Genomic DNA, 10,199 nt, shown 5'->3' on the forward strand with positions numbered 1-10,199 from the left:
GTGATGACCAATATTCATTATATGTGAAGACCACTTGCGGGTGGTGAACAAGAAGACTAATGTGATTACCAGTATTCACCATAAATATTGACCACTTGCTGGTGGTGTACAGGAAGATTTATGTCATGGCTAGTATTCATCATATGTGATGACCACTTGCGGGTGGTCAACAAGAAGACTAATGTGATTACCAGTATTCACCATAAATATTGACCACTTGCTGGTGGTGTACAGGAAGATTTATGTCATGGCCAGTTTTCATCATACATATTGACCACTTTCTGGTGGTAAACAAGAAGACTAATGTGATGACCAGTATTCACCATATGTGATGACCACTTGCGGGTGGTAAACAAGAAGACTAATGTGATGGCCAGTATTCATAATATGTGATGACCACTTGCGGGTGACGTACAAGAAGATTTATGTGATGACCAGTATTCATCATATGTGATGACCACTTGCGGGTGGTGAACAAGAAGACTAATGTGATGACCAGTATTCATCATATGTGATGACCACTTCAGAGTGACGTACAAGAAGATGTATGTCATGGCCAGTATTCATCATATGTGATGACCACTTGCGGGTGACGTACAAGAAGACTCATATGATGACCAGTATTCATCACATGTGATGACCACTTGCGGCTTGTGAACAAGAAGATTAATGAGATGACCAATATTCATCATATGTGATGACCACTTGCGAGTGACGTACAAGAAGACTAATGTGATGACCAGTATTCATCATATGTGATGACCACTTGCGGTTGGTGAACAAGAAGACTAATGAGATTACCAGTATTCATCGTAAATATTGACCATTTGCTGGGGGTGAACAAGAAGATTTATGTCATGGTCAGTATTCATCATACATATTGACCACTTGCTGGTGGTAAACAAGAAGACTAATGTGATGACCAGTATTCATCATATGTGATGACCACTTGCTGGTGGTGAACAAAAAGATTAATGATATAACCAATATTCATCATATGTGATGACCACTTGCGAGTGACGTACAAGAAGACTAATGTGATGACCAGTGTTCATCATATGTGATGACCACTTGTGGGTGACGTACAAGAAGATTTATGTCATGACCAGTATTCATCATATGTGATGACCACTTGTGGGTGACGTACAAGAAGACTAATGTGATGACCAGTATTCATCATATGTGATGACCACTTGCGGATGGTGAACAAGAAGACTAATGTGATGACCAGTATTCATCATATGTGATGACCACTTGCGAGTGACGTACAAGAAGTTGTATGTCATGGCCAGTATTCATCATATGTGATGACCACTTGCGGGTGACGTACAAGAAGACTAATGTGATGACCGGTATTCATTATATGTGATGATCACTTGCTGGTGGTGAACAAGAAAATTTAGGAGATGACCAGTATTCTTTATATGTGAAGACCACTTGCGGGTGGTGAGCAAGGAGACTAATGTGATGACCAATATTCATTATATGTGAAGACCACTTGCGGGTGGTGAACAAGAAGACTAATGTGATTACCAGTATTCACCATAAATATTGACCACTTGCTGGTGGTGTACAGGAAGATTTATGTCATGGCTAGTATTCATCATATGTGATGACCACTTGCGGGTGGTCAACAAGAAGACTAATGTGATTACCAGTATTCACCATAAATATTGACCACTTGCTGGTGGTGTACAGGAAGATTTATGTCATGGCCAGTTTTCATCATACATATTGACCACTTTCTGGTGGTAAACAAGAAGACTAATGTGATGACCAGTATTCACCATATGTGATGACCACTTGCGGGTGGTAAACAAGAAGACTAATGTGATGGCCAGTATTCATAATATGTGATGACCACTTGCGGGTGACGTACAAGAAGATTTATGTGATGACCAGTCTTCATCATATGTGATGACCACTTGCGGGTGACGTACAAGAAGATTTATGTCATGACCAGTATTCATCATATGTGATGACCACTTGCGGGTGACGTACAAGAAGATTTATGTCATGGCCAGTATGACCACTTGCGGGTGGTGAACAAGAAGATTTATGTCATGACCTGTATTCATCATATGTGATGGCCACTTGCCGGTGGTGAAGAAGAAGACTAATGTGATGACCAGTATTCATCATATGTGATGACCACTTGCATATGTGGACCACTTTGGTGAACAAGAAGACTAATGTCATGACCAGTATTCATCGGCTTGTGAACAAGAAGACATATGTGATGACCACTTGCGGGTGGCATACAAGAAGATTTATGTCATGGCCAGTATTCATCATACATATTGACCACTTGCTGGTGGTGAACAGGTAGATTTTGTCATGGCCAGTATTCTTCATACATATTGACCACTTGCTGGTGGTGAACAAAAAGATTAATGTGATGACCAGGTGTTCATCATACATATTAACTAATGTGATGACCAGGTGTTCATCATCCATATTGACTAATGTGATGACCAGGTGTTCATCATACATATTGACTAATGTGATGACCAGGTGTTCATCATACATATTGACTAATGTGATGACCAGGTGTTCATCATACATATTGACTAATGTGATGACCAGGTGTTCATCATACATATTGACTAATGTGATGACCAGGTGTCATCATGATGACATATATTGACTAATGTGATGACCAGGTGTTCATCATACATATTGACTAATGTGATGACAGGGTGTTCATCATACATACTGACTAATGTGATGACAGGGTGTTCATCATACATATTGACTAATGTGATGACCAGGTGTTCATCATACATATTGACTAATGCGATGACCAGGTGTTCATCATACATATTGACTAATGTGATGACCAGGTGTTCATCATACATATTGACTAATGTGATTCCCAAAACGTAATACCGTTACAACTACAACGTGATGACTTTGTCATATTCGGAACAATCTCGCCCTCGGCCATGTTGGGGAATAATGGATGGGGGTTCTATTGGATGTACAACAATTCCTTACAGCATGGTACCTAATTAGAGGTGCGAATTCAGGCTGTACAAAGGTCGGTGCACTGGGACAGGTTGTAATGTTACCTTCATAAAATATCTTATTTTGCAGACAACCTGCTCAAAGGTTTTTATATTTATGTCACAAAGCTAATGGCTAAACAAATGGTCTGCGATAGTCAAGTTGAAGCCAATGGCTTATAATTAGATGTAGTAATTCTGGCATCGCTTATAGCCAAAACAGACAGAAACAAAACATATCCTACGCATCAACCTTATCATCTGTATTGTTAATACCAAGGACATGGCGGTGGTTTGCCCCGAGTTGATTTAGTCAGATATTGATAACGGCACACATGTCTTCAGAAACATGTTGTAAACATTCTATTTTCCATTCAAGGACGGGCAGTATTTTTTAATTTGAACATTATATTCAATTAATTACAGTTTACTTCTCTTTAAATTGATAAATAAACACACATACAGCTTTACATTTTACAATAAATACTTCCAATATGGATCTTGCAAAATTTCAGTTATTATTGATGTTTTTAATGACATACTACAGTATTACAATGTTACGGGTTTTTTTTCTGGTTTTCGGCATCCGCAGATGCCACTGTGTAGGTAGTACAAGTATTGTAAGTGAATAATATGAATAAATGGACAACATTTGGGCATAGTCAAGTCTTTATTTGTGTAGTTAACAAATCATTAACTCAAACAAAGACATCAAGGATTCGGGAGAAGAGGGACACATACACTACTGCACAAGTCAGTTAATACTTGTTTTACGAAGGCCGTGTTGCCATGAAACTAAGAAACTTGAAGATACATGATCTATTAACTATATCTATTCACCAAACTAGTTCATAAAGCCCACAAGCGATATAGGAATTCTTCCATAAAAGCAGATCTTTTGTACTCTGAAGACATGTAGCCGTTTCATCGGCTAAGTCAAGCTCTGCGTGTTTGTCAGGCAAATAATGAAGAAATAATATTATTTAATTCGAAGTATGTTTAAGTCGCAAGTTTCCAAAAATATGAAATATGCCGAATTTTTAAATTCATATTCTGTTTAGAGAGTGAGTGAGTTTAGTTTTACGCCGCTTTTAGCAATATTCCAGCAATATCACGGCGGGGGACCCCAGAAATGGGTTCATATTCACCTTAAGTAAAATGGATTCAAAACTTTAAAAATCGGCAGGTTCCGAAGACAGTGTCTTATTCTAAGAGTTCAATGTCCTGATTCTTAGTACTGAAATACTTTGCACACACACATACTGGTAAACACATGAACCTATTCAAATAGGAGTCTGCAATACGTCGTAGTTATATCCCTTCTATTTGTTCAAATATTAAAGATAAACATAGACATGGCTGTTTTCTTGCCTGGTCCAGACACGATCTATTTTCAGACCACCGTTATATAGCCGGAATAGTGGTGACTGCAGCGTTAAGGTACAAACCAATAGCATCGTTTTCAACTTCACATTGAAACTGGTGAAAAACTTACTGAAACTCTAAAATGTTTAGAAAACATAAAACCGCTCATGGAGAATATAGTTTTTAAAACTTCTTAACTAAAGAAGTTTTGAAGACACATTAAATATCTTACCTGAACAGAAAGTCTTACTTGGGAGCTATTTTACGTCAAGAGTTGTCAAATCACGTAAGTCCTTTCGCGCACCTAATTCCATTCCACTGAGACGAGTTTTTCTCCTCCGCGCTCGCTACGATGTTCTCGCCCAAGCTGGGCTTGCTCGTGATATGATCGATTAGATCCGACTCTGATGTTCTACTAGGCGGCAATCATTCTTCAAGCCAGAAATACTCAGCGTGTAAATGTCAGTTGTTGTACATAGGCCCCTCGCCTGCTGCAACGGCCACGCGGCTGAAGTCGAGTCTGTCCGACTTGTGGTCACGCTGTAAACCAGTGTTAGGTCGTCAAACGTCGACCCTTCCGTGTTTAATTTCAGTACGTTGCGCATGGAGTTGTTTTTGTTGTTTAGTTTTTACCAACATTGCTTCTCACTAGGGGATATACCTCCAGATTTAATTCTGTGACTGTGAATATGATGAGAGAGCCAGGACACAGATAGAAGTTTCAGCGAATTAGTACATTGGACTAGGTGAACTTAAGATGCACGCTATCACCTCAGTCTGTTGTTTCATTAAGTTACCGACTGTACACTCAGTGAGGCATATCATTTCGTTTGTGTGAAGGTGTTGCAGTGGTGTACGCACAATTTCATCAATATGCCGTTATACCTTATATTCAGCATCCTCTTCTCAAGATGTTTCCTCCTTGCTCAGTCAACCGACTGGCTGCAGCGGCATGTAAAGGCTTGTTTCCTTACATTGTGTCTCTGTACAGAGGTATGGGGCCTAACTTTACTGAGGGGCCGTGGGGTAGCCTGGTAGTTAAAGCGTTCGCTCGTCACGCCGAAGATCCTGGTTCGATTCCCCACATGGGTACAACGTGTGAAGCCCATTTCTGGTGTCCCCCGCCGTGATATTGCTGGAATAGTGCTAGAAGCGGCGTAAAACTAAACTCACTCACTTTCGTAACTAGCATGTCATGATGCGCATATAGAACAAGTGTAAGTGTGTTGTCTTATTAATTGTTAATTGGCCTCTAAGGTCAAGTCGGTATATAAGTTTCTGGTACCAGTAAATAACTTTAATCGGCCGTCGTCACTTTACATAGATTGTGAATTAATACAATTAACAATGTTGTCGAATTTCGATAATGCTTCCGTTCAAAACAGTAAAAGCCGAATAGCAATGTGCAATAAACGATCTTTAGTCCATCCCACCATCCTACAAATTGATTTGGCTCCTTCGTTATGTTCTGTAGGCATGTGCAGCGTTTACTCTAACGATGAGGAAGACACGCATTCCCAGGCACGTTCCACACAACATGACCTGGGTGACAGATCGCACATAGATAGCCGGAGTCTGTTGGGGAGAGGTCCCTCTACCCACAGACTGGCCGTTGCCTGTAGACTGGCGTAGGTGGCGACTTGAAGAGGAAAAGATTGCTTATTTAACCCAAAGGAGAAACCCAGTATTTGATAGCTATTTGTATGTTAAGTGTAGGCGTGTGATTACGTTTCCTAGTTATCTGTACTTTCTGTCATGGCTTTGATCATTGATTCCAACAAGGATGGGCATGGCTGGTGCCGCGGCTTACACAGAATAAGCAAGAAGGGTCGGCGTCCAGTCGACCTGACCGTTTAAATCCTGCTTTACGAGGTGAGTGGACAGTCCATAGATAATCTGTCAGGCCATGCTCCACATGTAGGTATATTAGAGTGCCCGGTGTATATCCTATACTTCATATACCCGGCTTTACTCTAACTCCAGTTACATTAACAGTTGCATTTATTCGCTTTATACATATCATGAGAAATATCTCTGTTATGTGTATCTTCTGATCGTAATGTTTGCGATATTGAGATACTTTAAAACATCTTGGTCCTAACAGGTTATATTTGTGTAGGTATACATGATATACCCTCCAACTTATAATGTACGCAGATTCGTGACGATTAACCACGAAGGTGTCTGTACCCCAAGTTGAATGTTTTGAGTTGGTATCCAAAGTTGAATGTTTTGAGTTGGTATCCCATGGTTGAATGTTTTGAGTTGGTACCCCAGGTTGAATGTTTTGAGTTGGTATCCCAGATTGAATGTTTTGAGTTGGTATCCCAGGTTGAATGTTTTGAGTTGGTATCCCAGGTTCAATGTTTTGACTTGGTATCCCAGGTTGAATGTTTTGAGTTGGTATCCCAGGTTGAATGTTTGAGTTGGTATCCCATGGTTGAATGTTTTGAGTTGGTATCCCATCGTTGAATGTTTTGAGTTGGTATCCCATGTTGAATGTTTTGAGTTGGTATCCCATCGTTGAATGTTTTGAGTTGGTATCCCAGGTTGAATGTTTTGAGTTGGTATCCCATGTTGAATGTTTTGAGTTGGTATCCCATCGTTGAATGTTTTGAGTTGGTATCCCATGTTGAATGTTTTGAGTTGGTATCCCAAATTGAATGTTTTGAGTTGGTATCCCATGTTGAATGTTTTGAGTTGGTATCCCAAGTTGAATGTTTTGAGTTGGTATCCCATGGTTGAATGTTTTGAGTTGGTATCCCATATTGAATGTTTTGAGTTGGTATCCCAAGTTGAATGTTTTGAGTTGGTATCCCATGGTTGAATGTTTTGAGTTGGTATCCCATATTGAATGTTTTGAGTTGGTATCCCAAGTTGAATGTTTGAGTTGGTATCCCATGGTTGAATGTTTTGAGTTGGTATCCCATCGTTGAATGTTTTGAGTTGGTATCCCATGTTGAATGTTTTGAGTTGGTATCCCATCGTTGAATGTTTTGAGTTGGTATCCCAGGTTGAATGTTTTGAGTTGGTATCCCATGTTGAATGTTTTGAGTTGGTATCCCATCGTTGAATGTTTTGAGTTGGTATCCCATGTTGAATGTTTTGAGTTGGTATCCCAAATTGAATGTTTTGAGTTGGTATCCCAGGTTGAATGTTTTGAGTTGGTATCCAAAGTTGAATGTTTTGAGTTGGTATCCCAGGTTGAATGTTTTGAGTTGGTATCCCAGGTTGAATGTTTTTAGTTCGTATCCCAGGTTGAATGTTTTGAGTTGGTATCCCATGGTTGGATGTTTTGAGTTGGTATCCCAAGTTGAATGTTTTGAGTTGGTATCCCATCGTTGAATGTTTTGAGTTGGTGCCCCAGGTTGAATGTTTTGAGTTGGTATCCCATGTTGAATGTTTTGAGTTGGTATCCCAAGTTGAATGTTTTGAGTTGGTATCCCAAGATGAATGTTTTGAGTTGGTATCCTAAGGTGAATGTTTTGAGTTGGTATCCCAGGTTGAATGTTTTGAGTTGGTATCCCAGGTTGAATGTTTTGAGTTGGTATCCCAGGTTGAATGTTTTTAGTTCGTATCCCAGGTTGAATGCTTTGAGTTGGTATCTAAGGTTAAATGTTTTGAGTTGGTATCCCAGGATGAATGAGTTTGTACCCCGGGTTTGAGTTTGTATTTTATTATTATATCGCATTTTTTAGGATTTACAGTATAATTAACTAGCTCCTGGCGATGAATCAAGACAGTAGAGCCCCCATTACTGACATACATAAACAAAAACTAACAATATTGTCAACCTCACATTACAGGTCAAACTTTACTCCACCGGAGCTTCGTTCCACAACGAAGTGCGCAGTATTAGACATTCGTACATTAGGTGTCTTGACGTCTCTTGAGGTCAGCGGTGTCTGAGACGTCAGGTGTTGGTGTCGAGCTAGTTGCCGACGTGGCAGTTGCTGGTCTTTTCCGCTGGACAACATCGTCGACAATCTTTAACATGCCCTCGCTTGTTCTCTTGTACCTGCATTGTATATAGCGAATAATATTCAATACATTTTTTACCTCCATCTTAATCACTGGTATTTTGATAGAAGTGGTTATTAGCGAACTAGTTGGGCTTAACGTCGCCTTTAGCAATATTCCAGCAATATCACGGCTTTACACATTGTGCCCATGTGGGAAATCGAGCAAGGACATTCGACGAGACGAGCGAACACTTTAACCACTAGGTTCCCTCGCCGCCCTTGTGAGTGTTTATTAACCCTTTAATACAACACACACATATCCGATATTTACAGTACCTATTTGTAAACAAGTCATCGAATCAAATTGATCTTGTATGTTGTTGTTCAGTGTATGAGTATTTCAAATGCAGCTACCCCTGTGCCTACGCTAGAAAAAATGTCCACCTGGCATGTGACCGGCAATCAGCTGCTCATCAAAACCGCTGTCCTACAGTCACGTGACCATGTGGCCCTTGGGGAGGGGTTAGTTGCGTGCATACAATCTCCCTTTTGGGAGCAGCAGAGTTCGAAGGCCTACTGGCCACTGGCCTACAATCAAAATGTAAATATTTCATACAAGGTGCATTGTGGCCATCGTCACAGTTTTACAAAACTATAGTTGTTAAACGATATCAATGTCTAATTTAGTCACAAAGATAATTTAATTGTTATTCACTCATCTCAATGACATGTACTTTTGATGAAGTCTTTCTGGACAAAAGACAGGGTTCTCATCAATGCAGCTACCGGAATGACCTTAGCGGAAAACATTTTATGTTTCATGTTTCGTTTTTCAAACCCCTTTAGAGTTTACTAATTATTTTTATTGTGTCTTGTAATAACACGGAGGTTTAAAAATTCACCTAGTTTAAGAGCACGATGTTTCTCTCACCCTCGTAAAAACGTTTATCCCATTCAAATAAAACACGGTTTTAAGCAATTTGTCCGAGATGTCCCACAAAGCATGGTGTGATGACGTTAGCTCACCGTCTGCGCATGCCTATACGAGCCTTTTATTTGAGCGTCTAAAATAATTCCCAAACCTCTAAAAGTAAATTTGGTGGTTAGGTGAACATTCCGAGGACTTTGGCGAATGAATCTCTGCATCCCTTTCACGTTGCCATGAATCGAAAATCTTCACCTTCCCGCGGGCTTTTCTTTTCTGTTTTATTTTTGTAAAATCTTCCAAGCTTTGATATTCAGAAACTGACAGAGGTTTGCCAAAACGTTAGGTAGTTGTTTGATCAATTTCCTTTTCCCTCTGCAGAGAAGTAATCATCACTTCGTCATCTGCTGAACTATTCATTTGCTCAAATGCCCTTTCTAGGTTTTGCAACTCACGCAGCAATACCTCATCTATTTCCAACTGTATCTACATGATTTTTGTAATATTAAAATTGATACTTGAAACACTTCCATTCAGAAGCTCTCAATGTCTCAATAATGTCACTTTCATTTAAAGTGGAAGATTCGGAAAATGTACTTTTGAGTAACAAAGACATCGCCCAAAAAAACTTTCGCCTAACATCGCCACACAACCCTGTCCACTTAAAAGAGCCCACGAATCCGTTGGTAGATGACCAGATGGTGGCAAACACCTAGTTGCGGGTACAGCAACGTGCAGTAAACTTGGACAAAGTACTGTGACTATGTGTCCCAGTCCACCCAGCTGTGAATGGGTACCTCGTAAGGATGGAAAAGCCACATTAACTCCGTGCACCTAGTAGGCAGCAAGAGTTGTATGATCCCCAGGGTGTTGAGACTGAAAAATACGATGTGCCGTTGTGATGGACATCCAATGATCGAGGGAAAACAAAACCCCTTTGAG

The sequence above is a fragment of the Haliotis rubra genome, unplaced genomic scaffold (genome assembly GCF_003918875.1).
Source record: "Haliotis rubra isolate DU_JTF1 unplaced genomic scaffold, ASM391887v1 Scf536, whole genome shotgun sequence".
Taxonomy (NCBI): Eukaryota; Metazoa; Mollusca; class Gastropoda; order Lepetellida; family Haliotidae; genus Haliotis; species Haliotis rubra.